General features: G+C 44.8%; 1 protein-coding gene across 9 annotated transcripts in view; it reads left to right on the forward strand.

The window, feature by feature from the left end:
- Positions 1–24,519, forward strand: part of LOC146802160 (uncharacterized) — a 535,895-nt gene that overhangs the window by 370,641 nt on the left and 140,735 nt on the right. For 3 of the 9 annotated variants that reach the window (XR_014967707.1, XR_014967704.1, XR_014967702.1), the window contains one exon: positions 13,891–14,020. The exons of the other annotated variants lie outside the window; for them this stretch is intronic. The gene's annotated coding sequence lies outside the window, so the exon portion shown is untranslated. The remainder of the gene's footprint in view (positions 1–13,890; positions 14,021–24,519) is intronic. 9 annotated transcript variants of the gene reach the window in all.

Below are 24,519 nucleotides of genomic sequence, written 5' to 3' on the forward strand. Positions count from 1 at the left end.
TGGCCGTTCTAGGTTGAGAGATTAAGTCCCCTTGAAACCTAAGGGTCCCTAGGGTCAAACTAGCCCCCTAGGTACGTCCAGTAAGCACCACAGAGCTGCGTTGCAGAGAGGTGTAAAAAGGGGCGTGGCCTCAGAACAACTGTCGGCAACGCAGCTTACTGGCGCATACTGGAGATACCTGTTGGGCTAGTTGGCCCTCAGGGACCCTCAGTATTGAAGGGGAATAAATTTCCCAACTTATAACTCGCCAGGGGACGCGTTTGCAAAGTGCTGCAAGGAGGTGCCGTGGCCTCCGGCGCGATGCTGGTCTTTAATTTATTTTTATTTTTTTAAGAAGGGGGGCATTCTAATTTATTGGCCCTAGGGACCCCATCCCCCAGGGCCTGCCCCCTAATTTTTTTTTTGAGCAAAAAAAAATTTGGAAGGGGGCTAAGTGGACCCCTCCCAGGGCCTTAATCCCCCGGGGCTGGCCTTTGTTTTTTATTATTTTGTTATATATATATATTTATAGAAACACCTAGGACATGCTGGACAAACCGTACATACCTATCACCATGACGATTTGCGTAATATTAATTAAAAGGCGACTATGCATACAATGAATCCACGTGGAAGGTATTTACACCGCTAGTGAAGCTCTGACGTGTCTAATGCCCTACCGTGCTGAATCCCGGCACCCCCGCCGGTGGGTACTCTCCAAGTAGACACCCTTGTCGTTTATTCATACAAACATGGGTAGCTATTGACTGGCACATTTAATACACATGCACACCAAGCCATTCAAAGGGGATTCAACAAAAATTCGACCAGAACTATGCAAGAAACCCCCCTCACGGTTAATTAAACACATATCCACCGCCCAATGTGTAATACTTTTCATTTTACTCTCTGGAAAGGAATCGAACCTCACTTGAGAGTCACAGCGTGCTCCTGGCTGAGCCCAATGCTGTGTTACACCCACCAGTGCCCGCCGAGTGCCACACACCTCTGTGTTGTATTCCACCAGCTAGTGTGTATGCTATGACACTCTCTAGCCCATGTGCACTGTAACACCACCCCGTGAATATGTCATGCCACACTTGCCTTCGCACAGGTTATATTGCCCCATCTAACGTGCCTTCCTCGATGCCTATGTTATAATACACAGCGCTATGCCTTACATATTACAATCTGGGATCCATATCTTTGTCACAGTGCATATGCAACGTTACACTCCCCAGCACATATTTTATATTACAACTTTAGAGACTAGTTAGGTAACACAACACTGCCCAGTGCATATTACACTCCAAGGTGCATATCGCATAGCACGCGCTAGTGCTTGTGCTATCTCGCGCTCTCCAATGAATCTGTCATTGCGCACAATGTATTGCATATTATATTTCACGCCCATCACGTTCATCTTATCTCACACTTTTTGGTGCATAGTTTATACTATACACTATATCTAGTTTTCATTTTCAATCGTGCTCTCATGACTATACTCTATATAACACTGCATTCACCTACCCTTTTCACGGGCATTACATTTTGCGATGGGGGGTGGACGGTCAGGGGGTGTTTTCGCCAAGTGAGCCCGGAGTCACAGTCACAAACGTTCTCTTCTTCCTGAATAAAAGTGAGATTATGCTGAATACTTTTTCATATTTTAAGTAGTTCTCACAGACACACATTTTAAAAACAATAAAGTTCCTAATACCCGCCTTCTCTGAACAGTTAGCTTGCTGCCCCATCCACCTCCTCCCTATCCTCTGTTGTCTGAATCCATGGACTAGCCTCCTCCCCCCTGCCATGCATGGTCTGATGTCCTGCCACTGCCCTCCATTTAGCATGATGTACCAGTACACTCCTCCTGCTCTCCATTGCCCAATTCTATGCCCCATCATTGACCTCCTGCTTAGCCTCTGTTCTTAGCTTGCTGCCCCTATTCTCCTTTCCCCTGCCCTCCAATGTCTTTGTGCATGCCCCTGCTCCATCCTTTTTGCCCACCATGTTTCATGGATCTGCCACTCCTATCTACTCTGAGTGTGCTGTTGAGCTGCCACTCCCGTCCCACCTGCCTAGCATTGTCAGATGACTGTAACCTGTCACTGCCACCGCCTTCCTGCCTGTCCACATTCCATGCCCATATCCCCTTCCTCCTGTCCTCCATGGTCCATTTTACTGCCACACAATGCTGCCCTCCCTGGTCTGTTGTGCTGCAACTGCTCCTCCTGCCTGCCCCGCGTGGCCTGTTGTGAGGCCCCTTCCCCTGAACTCTCTTGTCTGTGCCCAGGTTCTGACCCTCTCGTCTTTCCTCCATGGTCCATTGTGCATGCCCCTGCACCCTCCTTCTTGCCCATCATAGCCATTGTGCTGCCATTAACCCTCCCGCTTGCCATGCATGGTCTTCTGTGCTGCCACGGCCCCTCCCACCTTCCCTGTGTGGTCAGCCAGCTGCCCCTGACCCCCTTCCACCTTCCCTCCATGGTCTGTATGTATGCCATCATAGTCTCACTGTTGCTCTCCATGGTGTGGGTTGCTTCTAATGCCCATCCTGCCTGACCTCCATGGTCATCTTGCTGCTCCTGCCCTGCCCCATTGCCCCCAGCCCTCTGTTTCCATGTGCAGACCGCTATTCCCTCCCTCCTGGCTTATCTGTTCCATTGTAATGCCCCTGATCCGTCCCTCCTGCCCTTTATGGTCTGTTATGCTGCAGCTTTTTCTCCTGCCTGTCCATTATGGTCAGCTAGCTACCATTGCCTCTTTCCCCTCTGTTCTCTGTTGTCCATTTGCATGGTCCTGTCCCCTCCCTATTGCTTTCTATGAATTGTTGTGCTGCACTCCCGTCCCGCATGCCCTGTGTGGTGTATTGTGCTGCTGGAAACCCTGATGCCTGCCCTGTAGGGTCAGTTTGGTGCATCTCTCCATGTCCCTCCTGTCCTGTTATCCGAGTCCATGTCCCCACCCCAATTCCTCCTGCCTTCCATGATCCAATGTACCATACTTGAACTTCGTAAGAGGGAGATTTTGAAAAAAAACTGGGGTATTGATTTTCCCTTTGAGTTACATTCAAAAAGATGAGATTGTAGACAGGAGACAGATCAAATAAAGCCCATTTGAGCTTAAAAACATTGGACGTTTCCTGGCTGAATCGGGTCTGTTGGCATGTATGGTTGTACTACCACTGCCTCTTCCTTCTGCCCACAATGGTTTCTTATATTGCCACAGCCTCTCTTGCCAGTCCTTTATTGTTGGTTTGTTGCCCCTGTCCCCCTTTCCACTGCCCTCCATAGACTGTTGTGCTGCCACTGCCCTTCCTGCCTGCCCAGTGTGGTCAAATTGTTGCCTCTGCACCCAACTACCTCCCTTCAATTTTCAGAGTCCGTGCCCCTGGCCTCTGCCTCTCAACAGTATCCTAATGAACAACTAGATTGCTAACATTCTATATTTATTACAAGTGTGGAACGCCTGACGTCATCTTGATGTAATCAAAACTGTAATACCTAGAGCATTTCCTTTAGAAATTACATATATGAGAGGGTCTTATTTGCATCAGAATTATGGTTAGTGCGCTAAAAAACTAAAATGAGGACATATTTTCTGAGTTTTCAAATAGCGATAAAGCACTTTTAAATTATTTGTTATCTTTATGTTTTTTTATCCAGTTGACCACTTGATTAAATGTTGCACTTAGGGGAGAGGATGTGGTGTTACTTCCAGAGCTGCAGACTTTGCAACTGGGGAAAGGTTGGAGTTTGTGCTTCAGCTCGACATTCTGTGATTCTGGCAAATCACTTAATCTCCCCATGTCTACAGCCGAAATGAATTTGTTCTTGTGTGATGTAACCAATGATCATGTGAAGCACTCCAATACCTGACAAGTCTGCACTATATAAAACTGCAAAAACACAAAAAATAAAAAGTGTTTTGCATTGGGCTACATGTGGGCTACATCTGGGTGATATGTGTGGTGCATGTGGGCTCTTTTGTCTCTGGTGGCCATCTTGGGGGATTTATTTGTTATGAAGTTTCCTAATTTCCTCATTTACTGCAGTCTCCTCAGTAGGAAATGCTTTCAGTATTTTACTTTGATTCCATCAAGAAGGTATTCAGATATGTCACACATTTGTCTCTCATTGTATTCCTTTTTAAATTAAATGTTTTAAGTGTTACCAGTTTATTCCAATCAAGATGGCTTCAGGTGTGCCATACTTTTGTCATAAGTAAGACAGTAAGTGCTCTAGTTGTTCTTAAGAACACTCTGGGACATTGTGTCATTGGCTATTCTTGGGCTACATCTGGGTGATATTTGTGCTACATTTGGGCTCTTTTGTCTCTGGTGGCCTTCTTGGGAGACTTATTTGTTTGGAAGTTTTATAATTTCCTCATTTACTGCAGTCTCCTCAGTAGGAAATACTTTCAGTTTTTTACTTTGGTTCCACCAAGAAGGCATTCAGATGTGTCACACATTTGCCATAAATTCTGAATGTTAGCACTCTAGTTGCCCATTAGATTACTGTAGTAAAGCTACTGCTCACCAGGGAAGTCTGCTGCTCGTATTGAAAGTGCATTTTTCAGTTTGCATGTCAGAATTTTTTAATGAAATAGAAGAGGATTTGAGAAGTCACTCAAAATGTGCCCTAATTTTTCTTTCTGCAGCACTAATCATACTTTCTATGGCAAAATGAACCCCCTCATTTTGTTTCTTTTTAAATTAAATGTTTTAAGAGTTACCACTTTATTCCAATCAAGATGGCTTCAGTTGTGCAATATGTTTGTCATAAGTAGGACTGTTAGCGCTCTAGTTGTTCTTTTGAACACTCTGGAAAGCTGCAGTAGAGCACAAAGCAATCAACTGACAGTCTCTGCCCTTGTTGGATGTACATGTTTTACTGAGAATGTCTGACCTCATTCTCACCGGACTGAGAAAGATAATGTGAATTTACAGAAAATATGCTCTCAGTTTATCTTATAGATCACCTTCTAAACCTCTGTGGGAAAAGCATGAGAAAATAGTTTTCTCTCAAACATGATTCATGATATCGCAGCAGAAGGCTTTTTCACATGGTAAAATCAACTTAGAACACATCACAATTCCTAAAATGAGTATGGTACTATCAACAAATGATTTATAATGTAACTAAAGTCTTAAAACCTTCTATTAACTGCAATGCTTTTTAATGAGGTGCTATCATGTATATTGGTCCCAAGATGGCTGCCAACACTTTTTAGATGAAGTGCTGACAGACAATCAGATCTCACGATGAGATGTGTGGTTAGGCTCCGCCCAGATATATATGTGATCAGATTTACACCATTTAACCAAAAGGCACGACTCTGAACCAAGGGCTAACTTTTTACAAAATTTGGTGTAATTCCGTTAAGCAGTTCGGGCTGTAGCTGCGATTAAAGGTTCCTATGGAAAATTGCATGGGGAAAACACGTTTTGGGACCCCCCTTTTTTCTCGGCCCCCGCAATACGAATCACCCCGAGACTTGCAGGATAGGACCGGAGAGCCTCACCAGTTTTCCAGTTTTGAATATTTCGCGAAGATTCGTCAACCGGCGCCAAAGTTATTCCAAATAGAATGTTGCGGATTTCCTATGGATAATAGGTCCTAACTATAACTACCTACTGGCGACCACCAGTAGGTGATATGACTAAGGTCTGTGGGTCAGAATCTGTTGGTTGTCCCCAAATTCAGACTGACAACAAAGGGTGGTAAATCTCTTTTTGTGTTGGGTGCCAAGGCCTGGAACAAGCTCCCCTTTTTCTTACGTTCCATGTCGGATGAAACCCAATATAGGAAAGCACTAAAAACCTGGGTATACTCTATGTCCGATTCAGCTTGCATAGCAATGGTTTAAAGATGCAGTGTCCTGTGTGAAATGTTGTCTACCTCTTCCCCCCCCATCTCGTACACCTGAGTTGGGTGAGCGCCAAGATACTCCCTGGAGTGATAGCAGCGCTATAGAAGTGGATTTTACATTACATTACATTACATATATATATTACCTAGTAGGTCGTTTCGATTCAAATAGCGTTTTTTCTTTTGTCAATATCTTTGCCGCCGTTTGACGAATCTTCGCGAACGTTTCAAAACTAAAGGCCCGCTCCAGTTAGCTCCTGTCTTAAAAGTTTCGGGGTGATTCGTCAAGCGGGGCCAAGAAAAAAGGGGGGTTTCCCCATGTTAATTTCCATAGGAAGTTTGGAACGGGTTACAGCCCGAACTGCTGAACGGAATTACACCAAATTTGACAAAAAGGTAGCCCTTGGTTCAGAAAGAGACCTTTTTTTAAAAAATGGTGTAAATCCGTTTAATAGGTCCTGAGAGATAAAAAGAAAATCATAAATATCTGAGCACCGAGGAGGGTTCTCGAACCCTCCCAGGCATGAGCTTCACTCTGATTGGCTGCCAACACTCCAAACCAGGAAGTGTTGGCACCCATCTTGTGACTCAGTAACCAAGTCACAAGAAAAGAGTGGAAAAAAGATTGAAAAACAAGAAAAGGGGTCAGGATAGGAAACACCCTGACCCCAAAGGCCTAAAAAAAGCATATATTTTAAAATCGGCAGAATTTGTGCTAGGTGCACGAATCCTGCAGAGAAAATTTTTAAAAAATGAAGCGCGGGCTCATGTGCTTCATTTTAATGAGTGCCTTGGTGGGCCAGGTCCCGGGGGTATTGCCAAATTAATTTGCGGTGGGCCCCGCAGCCCCGGGAACGCCTCCTTCCCGGGGCTTTCTTTAATTTTATGCGGGGTACGTTGACAACCCGCAGCACCGGTGGCCGCCACCTCCCCGGAGCTTTGCTTTATAAATGTGTTTTGGGGGGCTCCTGACCCCCCACACTGCACAGTGGACCACCACCTCCCCAGGGCACTGTTTAATTATATGGGGTGCCTCACGGGCCCCCCAAGCCCCGGAGACTGCCACCTCCCCGAGGCTGAATTGCAAAAATTAAAGTGGGTGGCTCCTGCCCCTCACACTTCCCAGGGGACCACTACCTCCCTGGGGCACTAATTATTTAAATGCGGGGGTCCGTTGCGGCCCCCCGGCAACGGGACCGCCACCTCCAATGCAAAAGGAAGGAGGGGGTCCGCGCGGCCCCCGTCCTGGAGCCCTTTATGGCCCTGGGGACCGCCACCCGGCAGGGCCAGCTCTTGCAATGTCCCGGGGTGCCCACCCCCATAACATTGCTGTTTGCTATATCGAGCTCCCGCCCTGTCATAGCAAACACTGCTTCGCTGAAGTGAAAGCAGGAAAACCTGCTCTCGCTTCAACAGCACAAAGCAGGTTTGCTTTTGAGCAAGGGGAGCTGCATGTCAGCAGCTCCCCTTGCTCAAAAGCAATGCCGGCTCCCGCAGGAGGCGGGAAGCCGGCGGGACCGTGGGGGCATTGGGACTCCCCCACAGTCTCCAACACCAAGGGCCAGCCCCGGGGGATGGGGTTCCCGGGGCCAAGAGTGGCCCCTCCCTTTTCTTAAAACAAAAATGGCCGGGGGATGGGGTCCCTGGGGCTGAAATCAGCCTGGGGAGGGGGGCCGCGCCTAATAAATAAACTAAATAATGGCCAAGCCCTGGGGATGGGGTCCCCGGGGTCAATAATGGCCCAGGGGAGGGGGGCCACGCGCCCCCCCTTCCCTTTAAATGTATATGGTCCCAAGATGGCTGCCAACACTTTTTGGATGAAGTGCTGACAGACAATCAGATCTCACGATGAGATGTGTGGTTAGGCTCCGGCCAGATATATATGTGATCAGATTTACACCATTTAACCCCTTCGATGCTGCGCAGATTCCGCCGCTGTGCTGGCGGAATCTTGCGCGGGCGTGGTCATGACGGAATGGTTCCGTCATGAGCACAGCTCAACCGTGGGTCATGACGGAACCATTCCGTCATGAGCACCGAAGGGGTTAACCAAGGGCTAACTTTTTGCAAAATTTGGTGTAATTCCGTTAAGCAGTTCGGGCTGTAGCTGCGATTAAAGGTTCCTATGGAAAATTGCATGGGGAAAACACGTTTTGGGACCCCCCTTTTTTCTCGGCCCCCGCTATACGAATCACCCCGAGACTTGCAAGATAGGACCGGAGCGCCTCACCAGTTTTGAATATTTCGCGAAGATTCGTCAACCAGCGCCAAAGTTATTCCAAATAGAATGTTGCGGATTTCCTATGGATAATAGGTCCTAACTATAACTACCTACTGGCGACTACCAGTAGGTAATATATATTCATATATATATTACCTAGTAGGTCGTTTCGATTCAAATAGCGTTTTTTCTTTTGTCAATATCCTTGCCGCCGTTTGACGAATCTTCGCGAACGTTTCAAAACTAAAGGCCCGCTCTAGTTAGCTCCTGTCTTAAAAGTTTCGGGGTGATTCGTCAAGCGGGGGCCAAGAAAAAAGGGGGGTTTCCCCATGTTAATTTCCATAGGAAGTTTGGAACGGGTTACAGCCCGAACTGCTGAACGGAATTACACCAAATTTGACAAAAAGGTAGCCCTTGGTTCAGAAAGAGACCTTTTTTTTAAAATGGTGTAAATCCGTTTAATAGGTCCTGAGAGATAAAAAGAAAATCATAAATATCTGAGCACCGAGGAGGGTTCTCGAACCCTCCCGGGCATGAGCTTCACTCTGATTGGCTGCCAACACTCCAAACGAGGAAGTGTTGGCACCCATCTTGTGACTCAGTAACCGAGTCACAAGAAAAGAGTGGAAAAAAGATTGAAAAACAAGAAAAGGGGTCAGGATAGAAAACACCCTGACCCCAAAGGCCTAAAAAAAGCATATATTTTAAAATCGGCAGAATTTGTGCTAGGTGCACGAATCCTGCAGAGAAATTTTTAAAAAAATGAAGCGCGGGCTCATGTGCTTCATTTTAATGAGCGCCTTGGTGGGCCAGGTCCCGGGGGCAATGCCAAATTAATTTGCGGTGGGCCCCGCAGCCCCGGGAACGCCTCCTTCCCGGGGCTTTCTTTAATTTTATGCGGGGCACGTTGACAACCCGCAGCACCGGGGGCCGCCACCTCCCCGGAGCTTTGCTTTATAAATGTGTTTTGGGGGGCTCCTGACCCCCCACACTGCACAGTGGACCACCACCTCCCCAGGGCACTGTTTAATTATATGGGGTGCCCCCCCTTCCCTTTAAATGTGCATAATAAAAGGAGGCCATGCCTCAGGGGATGGGGTCCCCGGGGCCAAAATTGGCCTCTGGAGGGGGTCCGGACGGCCCCTTTCCACTTTTTTCTTTAAAAAAGAAAAAGGGGTCAGGCCCTGGGGGATGGGGTCCTCAGGGACCCAAAAATAGTAAAAAGAAGGGGGGCCACACAGCCACCCTACTAAAAAATTAATCATTAAAAAATCCGGCATCACGCCGGAGGCCCTGCCCCCTCCCTGCACCACTCTGCAAACGCGCCCCCTGGTGCGTTATAAGATGGGAAATTAAGTCCACATGAATACTGAGGGTCCCCGGGGGCCAACTTGCCCACCAGGTACCTCCAGTAAGCGCCACATAGCCGGTTTGCAGATAGGTGGCCCTTTATACACCACTCTGCAAACGCGCCTCTTGGCGCACTGCTGGTGGGGTGATGAGGTCCTCTTGTGTTCTGAGGACCTCAGGACACAAGTGGACTTCATGCCCCAAGCAGCAGTGTGCCAGGAGCCGCATTTGCAGAGAGGTGTAAAAAGGGGGCGTGGCCCTTGACCACTCTCAGCAATCCAGATGTGTGGCGCTTACTGGAGGTACCTGGTGGGCTAGTTGGCCCCCAGGGACCCTCAGGAATGAAGGGGACTTAATACACCAACATAGAACGCGCCAGGAGGTGCGTTTGCAGAGTGGTGGGGAAAGGGGGCATGGCCTTTGCCCACCTCTCAGCAATCCCACTGTTCAGTGCTTACTGGAGGTAAGACGTAGGCTAGTTGGCCCCTAAAGGACACCCAGCCGCGAAGGGGACTTCAATCCCCATCCAAGAGTGCGCCAGGGAACGTGTTTGCAGAGTGGTGGGTAAAGGGGGCATGGCCTGCTATGATAACTTAGCAATTCTGCTGTGTGGGACTGACTGGAGTTAATAGGAGGGGTAGTGGGCTCCCAAGGTTGTCGTTGGGGGCCAGCTACCCCTTTTGTTACCTGCAGTAAGTCCCACACAGTAGGATTGCTAAGAGGTCTAAGGAGGACATGTCCCCCTTTCTCCATCACTCTGCAAACGCGCCTCCTGGCAGACTATGGGATGGGGGATGAAGTCCAATTTACTCCTGAGGGGCTTTGGGGGCCAAGAAGCCCTCTTGGTATCTCCTCTAAGTCCTATGTAGCGGAATTCCTGAGCGCTGGTCGGAGGCCCAGCACCCTTTCTCCACCACTCTGCAAACGTGACTGCTACTTAAAGAAGCATCTTTCTGTACCTCTGGCTTAGAGGTAGTTTTAATACCCCTTCCCTATTATGTACTAGGGCCTTACAGAGGAGGTCATACCAATCACAGGGGTAACCCAACGCTTGGTTTTCCCTAGTGTATGTAGGTGTTTTTACTGTTTTCTAAGTGTCTTTTAGCATAGCACTGGCTCTAGGCCTGGTTAGTCAGAGTCAGTTACCACCAGTACCCATCAGCAAAAAGTGGGGGGCACAGGATGACTTTGCAACAAGGCCTCTTTCTGCTCCTCTGCTGGATCTTTGTGCACATCTCTTGCTTCTTTCTGCACCTTTCTTCGTCTTTCTGGACTTCCGTTGCCTCTTTCTGCATTTCTCTTGCTTCTTTCTGCATATGTCCTACCTATGTAGGCATAGTTAGAAATTAGCATTTAAAAAAGCTTTGAAATTCACTCAAAAAAACACAGGTTTCAGGGATGTTATAGTTAGAAATTAGCATTTAAAAAACCTTTGAAATTCCCTGAAAAAAACATAGGTTTCAGGGACGTTATAGTTAAAAATTAGCATTTAAAAAACCTTAGAAATTCACTGAAAAAACCACAAGTTTCAGGGACGTTATAGTTAGTTGGACATTTCACTCATACAAAACCAGAGAAATTCGGCAGTTATAGTTAGTTCAGCTAACTATAATTCGTACCCACGCAATACACTGCTGATGATGTCACATATTACATCATTCATGACATGGTCAGTGGCATCAGTAATGACATCTCAAATGACATCACTAATGAGATCATCCAGTGACTGCGTGTTTCTGTAAAGTTTAAATATGTTTTATATACATATATATATATATATGCCAAGGTGTATTGAAGAATGAGTGGGTGTATAAGTGTCTGAATGGATGATTTAGTAGGTGTGTGACTGTCTGTATAAGTGAGTGATTAAATGTGTTTTACTGAATGCATGGGTTAGTGACTAAACTGTGCAAATGTCTGTATAAGTCTGTCAGTTGGTGTGTAAACGGTTGCATGGGTTGGTGAGTAGCTAAATTAATTTCTATATGGGTTATTCATTGGTTGTCTGAGTATCTGTATGGGTGCCTGAGTGTCTGTGTGGGTGGGGTGACACTATAGAGTCAGATGCCATATTGTTATGTTTCATATAGGTATCCTAATATAAGCCCGGGTAGACATCATACCCCTTCACCTACATTACCTCACATACACTACACTGGCTAATACAAACAACGAGGGACAAAATAGACCTAGATATTCTCTGTATAAATATAGCACTTCTTGCTAGTGTTTGAGAAGGAACCGAGACTTCCAGGCAGACACACTGAAATTGAGACCAAGAGGGGCTCCTATATTCTCACGCTGCAGGTAATGGGGTTCGACTAAAACCTAGAGGGATTCTTGGATTTACACCTACTCACATGCTAGGTACACTCAGGTACATCTAGATAGGCATTGTAGGAGTATGCACACTTTTATCATGCATTTTATATTCATGTATTTATTCATGCTTATTGCAAGATGGTAAAACTGTACTATCCTTTTATATTTACTGTACTGCTAATCATATATCTCTGCTGCTGTCTAATTGTTGTTGCAGCTCATATATTTTACACAAGAATAACAACTGTTCAATAAATCCTTATTGAAGCGCCCAGGCTGTTTATTCTGTGTATCTCTGAGATAAACTAAATGAGCACGAGTGACTGAGCGAAAAGAAGTACATTGTTTCCACAATCTTGAGGGATCAGGGTTGTCATGTTCTAAGGTTGCCAGAAACTAATCTCTCCCTGATAAGAGGAGACACTAGTGGCACTGTGAGCTAGCTAAATGGAAATAGGCTAACATTTCTCGGTGCGGGTGGATGGAACCAGTCTGCCACCAATCCCACAGTTTATGTTATCCAAATGCGCAGGTCCTGCATGGGTACTATAGGAACTACACGACATGGTGCCACCAACGTTGGTTTTGTACTTATTCAATAGTAGAATCTAAGTAGTTGAGTCGTGCTTATTCTCAGAGACCCCTACTCACAAACTGCCAGAGACGTCTGGAGAGGGTGGGCACAAACTCAGCCACAGCTGGCAAAATATCCTATTATTGGCTGCTGGTTAATCAAGCTTGAAGGACATAGTGTTCCTAAATTGTGCATAACACTTTATCTTAGTTCCCTTGAACAAATTTCTTTGTTACAAAATGACTGAGGGTGATAAAAAACCTGTAGTTGATCTGCAACTATCAGGAGAAGAAGAGGTAGATGGAATTCTCATTCCACCTAAATTCAGACGTACTATCACCCTGAAACTACTAGAACACTGTCTATCGTCTAGGGGTGGCTTAGTAGCCTTTGTGACTGAGACACACAAATAAAACAAAACAGAGGTATTCTATTTGTGGGTTACATTCCCAGAAGCAGATGCTAGAACACACACATTTCACTCTTACACAGAGGGAGATGCACCAGCAGAATATGGTCCCTGCGAGGATATAAAAGCTCCACTCATTTACCAGGACAGTTTTTACTGGTTTAAAGGTGCCCTACCTCACTTAAGACACAGAGTAAGATTAGGCCCGCTAGGAGGAGACGGGGAAACATGGCCAATATTAGCAGCCTACACACCACATCCTGACATTGATATAATGCGACAACCTGACTTAATCATACAACACAAAGATTTAATTAGAATCTACAGAAACCTGACGCAATTCGTCATGAGGACTTTCACAGTCCAACCGACAACAGTTGCAACAAATGGAACCCAATCACAGGGTACAGCAACTAAAATCACTCCACGAACATTACACGCGGTAATGGGCAAAATGTCCACAAAACGTGATCAAATACCATTCTAGGTAGCTCAGAAAACAACTCGGCTCGAGGCAGTATTCCCAAGTACTACCACATTTGAAAAGCACAGAATGTTAAAAATCTGCTTGCCCATGGGGATAATACCACAATTAGAGGATTGCACCTCTTGGGGTACAGTCTTTGCTGCCATATATACTAGGACACATGGTATTCCTTCAGTAGCGGTGATACCAGATGTTTTAAGACAAATACAAAATGAGTACGAAGCAGAGCCTGCTCTGAACTTAGGGATGAAGTTATTAAATAACTATGACCAGGTATCAGCCATAATACTAGCTAATATTAAAGGGAAAGCAGCTACAGTGGCAATCCGCCAACGCCTAAGGGAGTTCGGTCCTTTGGATCAACGCCCCGAACTGCCCAAAATAATTGAAACTGCATATGCAGAATTAGGCAGAGACAGTTTGGGTGGGAAAGCCTTAAAACCACAACTGATTGGCGGTCCTGAAAAGGACACTTCTAAGCAGACACCTGCTTTTTCTAAAAAGATGTGGGATAATAAAAAACATCACAATTTTACAGACAAGAGATCTCAATCCCGAGGTAGATTGCCTACACAAGAGCCCTCTGAAAAGGGATATAATCTCAGGAATAGGGATAATATTAGGAAACCTGACAGATATCGGGTTACTGATACACATTCCTCTCATTCCTTTCAGGGCTCGACGAAAACCTCAGAGAGAGAATGACAGTCAGAACACAAAGAAGAGCGTACAAACTCCAGAGACAAGCAGCACGCTCAAGACTATACTTCCAAAAAAGAAGACGAACCACAATCAAAACCTCCATGTAAGAAAAAGAAAATTGCAGGTCTGAAGATCAGACATGCCCAGAATACTGATGACGCAGCTTCTGAACGGGGAATGGGCTCTGACGATACTAGACAGTGCGGCAGAAGTAACAATAGCTCGCCAGAACCTGAAGTAATATCTGGTGACAGCAGACGGTGTCACCAGACACAAGGGTTAGCGTCCCGCATAAGTTACATGAAATAACACTCCAAATTGAGGGGGACACGCCCAGGAAAGTTAAAGGTCTCTGGGTATGACATCCTATTAGCAGAACACGATTGGCCACCAGCATTCGTTATGGAGTACCATGGGGGAAAATGTAATGTTTCCATCCTTTTTCGACGTTGTTCCCATACATCTTAAACATGCATATGCACAGGAGTGGGCAGTAGCCATTGCTCCAGCATTGTATAAAAACCATGCAGTGTGGGATGAGGAGTCACCCCACCATATAATCCTGTGAAAAGTTTCACCAAATGCTCAGAGGCAACATCCAATAAAGCAAGAAGCTAAAAAACAGGTCAGAGAGATCTTAGATCAACATGAATATCAGGGGGTGATCAAAAATTGCACCTCACCAATGAACAATCATTTGTTTCCCATATCAAAACCAGACAACTCATATCGTCTAGTTTTAGATCACAGACATTTAAACACTTGAACAAAGACATTCGCTGCCTAAAACGCACACAGTGCCGCATTGATGAATAACATTGTGCGGAAAAAATACAAAGCAACAATAGATATCTCAAATAGATTTTTCTGCCAAAATATAGCGCTTCAAAGCAAGTATTTGACCGCTAGGCATTAGGGTCCCTGCGTTAATTTTGTCGTCTCCCCCAAGGGTATAAGAACAGCCTGGCAGTATTTTCAGCAAGAGTAACTGAATTTTGATGAGGAAGCATTGTCCTATGTGGATGATATTTATCTGACGGACGATGACTTAAAGAGGCACTTGACCAGGATGAGCACCATTATTATGGGATTCGCCTCTGAGGGCTACAAATTTAACTTTAAAAAATCAAACATAGCCCACCTCAGTTTCCTGTTTCTAGGATACGAGCTTTCAAGTGAAGGAAAAAGCCTGGCAGCTAACTTTTTAGAAAAATGTGCGCTGCTCCAACCTCCAAAAACATTAAAAAACTTACAATCAATACTGGGATTCCTAAATTTCGGCAGAAGATACATTTTGGAATACGCAGAAAGAGTCAAACCTTTCTACGATTTAATCAAACCTGACTTTTCAGTTAGGCATTGGACACAGAAACATTCCAATATCCTAAGTTCATTACAAGAAGACATGATTACTTCCAAACACTTACAGACACATTATCAACTTGGTGATCCGTGTAATAGCGGGTCAATATGGGTACACTTACTTAACCTTCAATGAAGGTGAAACAGTACCAATCACACCTATACACAAACGCAGAAATGCATTTCACTTCAACAGAAAAAATCCTGACAGCGGTTCAGACCACTGTAGCAAGAGAAAGAGCACTGGCTCAGGGGAAGGGCATAATAGTCGTCACACCGGTACCAGTCTAAGAGGCTGTTACGGAGGCTAGCATTCCAAATGCAAAAGCCTTACATCCGAGATGGATACAATGGGCTAATTCTCTTACTGCAATGGATGTTGAGTATAGATTTGATATAAGTCTAAAAACACAAGCATTTCTGCAATATGAACAAGAATATCCTCTACTAAATGAACTCTTGTCTCTAGATCAGTATGAATATATTATTTACATTAACGGATCTGCTCAACCGGCCATAGGGAGTGAGCAACAATGCAGCGCAGCATGTGAAGTACCGGGGATTTTAGGACCCCAGCGGTGCCAGGGGTAGCACCCTATGACTTCGTTTTCCATGTTGGCGTAGTATTATAAAATTCCACTCTCATGGTAATGTAACAAAGAACTTGGCAAAAGAAGCTGAAATATGAAAAAGACATCTTTATTAAACTCAAATGAGTGAGACTACGTCGCACAGAAGCCTTAGCAACTGAATGAGGCAGTCTACAGAACAAAAACCAGTCTTCTCTTTTATACAGAATATTACGCTCTGGGCAACACCGCCCTTCTCTTGCAGTTGGTCATTCACATATTTTACTTCAAAGAACAAGCAGAGTCATGATTGCAATCCCACATTTCAGTTCAGCCAGCCCGCAATTATTTACCCAGCGAGGCTCAGATCCCTCATCAGATATCAGCAGGCCCCAATAAACACGGGCACCTCCTGTTTGTAAAACAAGCCATAAAGCAGGAAGAGTCAGGTGTGAAAGAGATTAGTCAGGGTTCGTGTGGGAAGAAGGAATTTATGATGCCTCGGGCCCTGATGCTAATCCCATTTGGCCGCAGTAAAAGGAACCGGCCGGACAGGGCTGACCTCGGGCAGTGGAGTCAGTTTGCACAGGTCACAGAGAAGTCAAAGGAAGGCGCATGTGTTCTAGAGGCCTGTATTTGTTCTTAAAGTGTAGCCTATGTGAGGGCAACTATAAGATGGCCACCGCTCCAAGATGGAACCCACGGAGTCAATGTATAATAACGTATACATAGTGCATTCATAGCTAAAACGTTACACAAAGCACTTGTACATACCGCATTGACCATTCGCGGTTCGCTAATACCGGGATAGACAGGGGTAGGGCCCTACCTCCTACGCGCTCCCAAATTTTAAAGTACAACAGACCCTCCTTTTGCCCTTACATAGGCAATAACTATACTCTCATCAATCCAAGTCTGGGTCAATATTCATGAAGTCATGGAGGTGTTGCTGTAGCATCATCCTATTACTTAGCTCGTCTTCTGATACATGTTTCCTTACACATGTAGTAGCACAAAGGCCACATATGGCGGGACAAAATAAGGAATACCTCTGTCTGTAGCAGGCGGCATAAGATCACACACCCAATAATTAGTGATGTTCACTATTAACTAATGTTGATGCAGAAGCTGTACAAAAGAATTGCTTACGAATTCTAATCTTTTAACCTGCCCATGTTCAGGAAAAGGGTGAAAAGAATGCAAAGAAGCAGTAGTAGGAAAGGACATAGGTTGGGAAGCGGGTGCAGAAGTCAATTGAGTAGAGAAAAACTATCCCACCCATAAATGACAACGTCATGTTTAAAAAACACTAGAAAACTCGTTATTAAAAACATATAGACAACGGGAGAAAGTAGTGACCACTATTACAAATGAAATAATAATTTTTCACAACCCTAAGCAGAAAGCGAGTCCTAAAATTATCTAGTAACACCTTTAGGGCTCCTATACATTTTATATGTTCAGGTGAAACAGTGGTGACCCTCATCAATGCTCTGAGGTGAAAATACTCTTTCCACAGAAAATGGACTTTATTCTGCTTTTACTAAACAGAATAGTACTTTAAAACAATGCCAGCAAAACAATCAGTCTCCTTAACACCTACTTTATCTAATCACACGGAAACCTCTTGTGGAACCACCTATGCCCAGAGTCCGTTCAAAAAGCCTCTCTGGCAGGCTTCTATTGTCCATCAAATCTTCTTCTGTTGTTTTCTTTTGCATGGGCCTCTTCATTCAAGCCTTACATGAGAAAAGTACTGCTTAGTTGGAGTGCCCTCCTGGCAAACACCCACAGCTCACTCGAGAGTCTCAATGTCTCAAGGCAGTGCACCTGTGTCTTTCCTCTGCTGCAGACACTACAAATAATATGCTCTTCATTGGTCATGGGCACAGATCATCTTGTGCAGACCCGGGACCATTCTCAGGATCCAACACTCATCAATCGGTGTCAGAGGACGCTCAGGCTGCTCTTTCATGGGCCCTAGAATTAGTGCCTTTTGTCAATCTTGGATCCGCCGGTGCACTGCACTTCCATTGGAGCAAAGGAAAAGAGGGGGTGTGTGTGGCCAAAAACTCAGGCCAAGGGGCTCAAGGGACTGCACACTGTCAGAGGTTACCAGCACATGACAGGCGCTCTCGTGACAACGCACACAACTGCAAGGAACTCTTCAACATCGTGAAAGAGCTATCCAACCCCAGCGCAGAAAACAACGACATCACCCCATCGCAAGACCTCTACAACTCCCTCGCCTCATACTTCCACAACAAGATCGCAGACATACACAACAGCTTCAGCACCCAACCAACGCACACCACGACCGAAGCACCGCCCCCCACCACCACCCTCTGCACCTGGACTCCGATTAGCACCGAAGACACCATCCGCATGATGAACTCCGTCCACTCCGGATCTCCGACCGACCCTTGCCCTCACCACGTCTTCAACAAGGCCGACGCTGTCATCGCACCCCACCTGCGGGACATTATCAACACCTCCTTCGACACCGCCACCTTCCCTGAGAGCTGGAAGCACGCCGAACTCAGCGCTCTACTCAAGAAACCTACAGCGGACCCCACCGAACTCAAGAACTACCGCCCCATCTCGCTCCTCCCGTTTCCAGCCAAAGTCATCGAGAAGACCGTCAGCAAGCAGCTGGCCGCCTTCCTTGAGACGAATGGATCCCTCGACCCCTCACAGTCTGGCTTCCGAGCCAACCACAGCACCGAGACCGCCCTCATCGCTGCCACCGATGACATCCGAGCCCTGATGGACAACGGAGACACAGCGGCCCTCATCCTCCTAGACCTCTCCGCGGCATTCGACACTGTCTGCCACCGCACCCTAGTACAGCGCCTCAGCTACGTCGGAATCCAGGAGAAGGCACTGGAATGGATCATCTCCTTCCTCGACGGAAGAACACAGAGAGTCCGCCTACCACCGTACAAGTCAAAAGCCTCCGAAGTCATTTGCGGCGTCCCTCAAGGTTCCTCCCTGAGCCCCACCCTCTTCAACGTCTACATGAGCCCCCTCGCGGCCATCGCACGCAAACACGACCTCAACATAATCTCCTACGCCGACAACACCCAGCTGATCCTCTCCCTGACCAACGACCCCGCCGCCGCCAGAGCCAATCTGCACGAAGGGATGAAAGATGTAGCCGAGTGGATGACGACCAGCCGCCTGAAGCTGAACTCAGACAAGACGGAGGTCCTCATCCTGGGCTCCTCGCCCTCCGCCTGGGACGACTCCTGGTGGCCTCCCGCCCTGGGCTCCGCACCCAAACCAACAGACCACGCGCGCAACCTGGGCTTCATCCTGGACTCCTCCCTCTCCATGACCAGGCAAGTCAACGCCGTATCCTCGGCGTGCTTCAACATCCTACGCATGCTACGGAAGATCTTCTGGTGGATCCCCACCGAGACCAGGAAGACCGTCACCCAGGCCCTCGTCACCAGTCGACTGGACTACGGCAACGCCCTCTACGCCGGTACCACCGCCAAGCTCCAGAAGAGACTCCAGCGGATCCAGAACGCCTCAGCCAGACTCATCCTCGACATCCCACGAACCAGCCACATCTCCGGACATCTAAGAGACCTGCATTGGCTCCCCGTCAACAAAAGGATCACCTTCCGCCTCCTCACCCACGCACACAAAGCCCTACACGACCAAGGCCCGAGCTACCTCAACAACCGAATCAACTTCTACGCTCCCAAACGCCACCTCCGATCAGCCAACCACGCCCTCGCCGCCGTCCCCCGCATCCGAAGAGCAACAACAGGAGGAAGGTCCTTCTCCTACCTGGCCGCCAAGACCTGGAACTCCCTCCCGGCCGACCTGCGCCGGACCCAAGACCACCTCTCCTTCAGGAAGAAGCTGAAGACCTGGCTGTTCGAGCAGTAACGGCACCCCCCTCCCCCCAGCGCCTTGAGACCCTACGGGTGAGTAGTGCGCTCTATAAATGTCATTGATTGATTGATTGATTGTGCACTGAAATTCTGGTTCTGTGGCAAAACCAGCTCCTCCTTCTTTTCTGATGTTGAACGCCTTATGATAAAGCAAGTGCGATGCTTTAACAAGGGGACTGCAAACAGGTGGTCTGCGAGTTTCAAAGGAGTGGCCACACGCCATGGGACAATTTTGGTCTAGAATATACTGTCATTCTCAAAAAGCAATACAAATATAAAGACAGTAGGCAAAACAGTGTCTCTAATCTTTTCAATTTGGTTTCCGTGTGAGAGCCTCCATCATCTAAAGGTAGATAACTACACGAGAATTCTATCTAAATGGATGTCTTCACATATGGTGGCATTGTCTAACGGGGCAAACACATTTTTTTTCTGAATGATTACATCTAGGTGTTCCTAAATTCCTTATCCAGAACATCTCAATAGAGAAATCACATGGTACAAATTATCATGGGCATGTAGAAAACTTTCACATCAGGCGCAATATGCAATACACAGGCTAATAGTCAAATATGCAAACAAAAGACAAGAACTAGAGGGTCCTGATATTTGCATGATTATAACACATCTGATCCCACCAAAAATTAAAGCAGCAGGAACAAAAGGGTAAAAACCACATTAAAAAATAGACATTGAAAATTCGTCATGTTAAAAAAAAAATAAACGTAAGTTATCTCCTATTGGGATGGAAAACTTGTCTTACTATAATATAATATACTTGACAGTCAGGCTGGAAAACATTGAAGCAGGCCTAAGGACAATTCTTGAAAACCAGTCTGGTCATACAAGAGGGGATTATACATAATATGGAGGTTCCTGGTGCATCACTGCAGTCTGGAAGTGTGTACCTGAACAATACACCTACAATAAGAAATGGGCTGACTGGTGAAAGGAATACGGAAAAGGGAATTGGAACTAGGACACAACTAAAATCCCCAATAACTTAAGCATGATGCGACATTGGTCAGGGGAGAAGTAACAAAAGGAAAAAAAAAAATCTATAGGAAGACCAAAAATTATTTGGGTGATAGTCAGGCATGTGACACAACACCAAGAGTACGGGTGATACACAAAGGCCAAAATTACATACATTTTAACTCTACTGCTGGCGGCTACACCATATACGGTAATCTTAGGTAGTGTTCCAGTTCCTTCTTCAGGGAAAAATGAAAACCTAGTTTTCTTTTAAGGAACAAAAGCCATAGGCTACTTAGGAAGCAAAACATCATTAACTAATGTAATATAGAAATTAGGCCACCTTGAGTCACAGATCTATAATTTCATCCTTGGGTCCAATCAAGGATACATAAACGTAGGGCTGCCTGTTCCTTTAAGGGAAGGGGCAGTAACGTGACTAACTACAGGTGACACACTTCGATCCTGTATATCTCTTTTATTTTCCTTACCATTATAGCCAAATAGACATGCACTGGTAAAGTGTTGTCTCTCATGTTCACAGCATGAAATATCATTAGCTGTGGAATTTAGTAACCAGAACAAGTTCAACCAACTGTTGCGTAGCGATGGGCATCGTCATGACCATCCCCTCACAACACAGGTAAACTTGTAATAGTATCAAAAGCAGCAACAAAAACAACGAAAACATGCAAAAAATAATAAAAACGCACAAAACGTCAAGCCATCAGATATACTTGCTGTATATCAAGCACAAAAAGCATAGACAAAACAATAGCATATGTAAATAAGCGGTGACACACAACACCATGTCATGTACTTTTATGCACTGTAAACCTGCAGCCCAAAACCCAATATACGGGCCTGTTTAATTTGTCAGGTTTAAAATCCTTACCCTCCTTTTGACAGCAGATCACCAGGCCATGGGAATCTGCTGTCAAATATAACTTTACTGTTTCTCTTCTAACATACAGGACCAGCAAGAACAATTCATGATAGGACCAAATACACAAAAATAAATTTCCATTACTTAACTGTTACCCTTTTGTCAGTTACCTCGCAACATCAATGCTACCGTAGTTTTACCTTTCTGAAACTAAAAATCGTTACATGACACTCCATATTAATTTGGCACCTACAATTTCCACTGTGAAAAAAAGGTCTTAATTGGCGATACGTTCTCACTTAGGCATGTAGCCTTAAAAATTTTAGAAGTGGGCTGCATCTTATTTTCTGTCTAAGACTTAATGCAACACTTCGTTTTCTGTTAAATAACACAAATGTATCTGTTCTGAAAAGCATTTAACATGATGTTTGGGCTTTCAAAGAAAACCCCTTTTCTATATTTTCCCTTTGGAATTAAGTTCTTTAGTTTTAGTGATGTTGTTATGGAGAAACCAGAAACCCCACCTTTAGAGGCCCGTGTAGCAAGGTCATTCTGCATTCCACAGAGGCAAGGCCCTAATTTAAACGGTCATAAATGTCAACGTGGCAGCCTACGGGAAAACTAAAGATAGCATCTCAGCAGCGTAACTTGAGCCAGCCTCTGCAGCTCTCCTTAGCCCCCAGCTTCTGCCACTCTGAATTTGTCAAAGCCAGAAGGCCTTCCTAATTCCTCCTACCTTGCAATAATTCACTCTATTTTGTAAAATAAGTTCTCCTTTTTAGGCGCTAAAAAATTATCTCTATTCCCAGATTATTAAACTACATGTACTGTGAATAATTCACAAAACGTAATAACACCCATACCAGTTTTTAGAATGAATGCTCGTTGTAATCTTATGCAATGGTACACATTTCATCAACCTCAAATTAATGAACTTCTCAGTAGGCCCAGTTTAAGTTAGAACATTCAACCTTGATATTGAAACAAGCCGTTGTACTGAAACATTGACTCATTGAATCATAAGAATGCACAACCTGTAAATATATATCAAACCTAAATGTATATATTTACTGAAGCCTGAGACACTTTAAAAAGTACTCTGAATGAAAGAAAATGCAGTTTAAACAGTGTTTTTACCCAAATTCGACTTTGATATTTCAGGCATTAAAAAATGGATATCCTACAATTTTCTTGCATAATATGCATTACCAGAATGTCTATTACATAACCTATGAGTCAGGCATTGGAAATAATAACTTATACTTTATAAAAATGAGCTTGTTTGCGCCTGCGCCAAGGGAAAATTGTACACGCGAATGCTTGTCATTTTAGTGATGCAACACAACTTAAATCAAATTTTAATGCTAGGAGGTCATAGTATGAGTATTAAGCTTTATAAATATCAAAAAACGATTTTGAAAAGCACTTATTTTTTTAAAATAATTTTTCCATGATTAATAATTTTCTTTAAAAAAAATCCCAATTATTCGTTTTTGTGATAATTCCATGTATAACAAGCAAGCTGCATCTCTTGCCTATCATTTTGGACACATTACCTCACAAGCCTAAGCGCATAAGCCCAACTTGAAACGCGTCACATTTTTGCGCCACTTTCATTTAAAAGGACGGTTATGCAAAATTCCACCCGTGTTCAACTGGGAAGGTGCTGGCTGAATGAACATTTCTATCAAATATACTGCAGCTGAAAAGTTTGCCTGTGAACATCTAATACAATGCATCTAAGGAAAATGCTGTAAATTTATTTTATTTTTGCAAAAATAGATAATTTTCGTTTTTGGGGCCTTATTAATATCTACTGAATGTGTTTCTAATTTTATCCTTTAAGCATTTAACGGCAGTTTTGTATATGTTAACAAACGCTCATTCTATAAATTAAAGAGCACCATATAGCTATTTTAGCACATCACATGGTTCATTTCTGGATGTCTTTTCTAAGTTTCTACTTGATATTAATTAACCAGCAATTTACTTCACAGACTGAAAACATCAGAAGACCCACAAACACACATTGAGCTCATTTCAGACATAAACAGAAAGGGGGTCAAACAGACAATACAGCGCGCTTTAGCCATTTTTCATAAATAGCGCCGTCGCAATTTACTTACAGAAGTTGCACTAATGAGAAAACCACATAGACATTTAAACACACAGTTGACTTACAAATCAATACGCATGACAGAAAGAAAGAACAGCTCACAGACTATACTTGAACCAAACCATTTGCAAATACTAGTTGTAAGTCATATTTACAAGAAACGCTTCTCAATAGTATTCCAAAAGGCTGCATAAACAGCCCAACAGACAGATGTATGTCCAAGAAGTAGTGAATGCGCTCAATTCACTAGCTTTGCCTAGCAGAACACCACACAAAATCGTTCTGCATATCTTTATTCATAAAACTGCGCAGAACGAAGGATCCTTATTTTGTATTATGTCATATTTTAATTCCCTGGGGGTACAAAGTCACCAAGGAAGAAATATGTTTTCAAATCTAACCGTTTTTAACTAAGGTACCTTCCAAAAAAGCAACACATTTTTCCATGTGAGCTTACAAACAGGCATGTCAAAAATACTGCGGAACATGCAAGTATTATAATCAAAAATGGTGCTTAAGATATTTTTCGTACGTGCACCGTTCAACTAAACCAAATGGAGAAATATCTCCTCATTACCTGCCTACACAAATTGCAATTCGCATATCCAAACCTATACAAATCAAAAGTTGGCCAACACAAATTTCACAGTTCCAAAGCTACATTTCAAACTTGCTAAGATCAGGCATCTTATAGCTCACTAATCTAGCTTCAAAACTTCAAGGGTTTATCTCTACCAATACACTCGCAAATATGCGAGACCCTTGGGTATGGTAATTGCAATGACCAAA

This window comes from Triturus cristatus, chromosome 8, assembly GCF_964204655.1.
Source record: "Triturus cristatus chromosome 8, aTriCri1.1, whole genome shotgun sequence".
In the NCBI taxonomy this organism is placed as follows: Eukaryota; Metazoa; Chordata; class Amphibia; order Caudata; family Salamandridae; genus Triturus; species Triturus cristatus.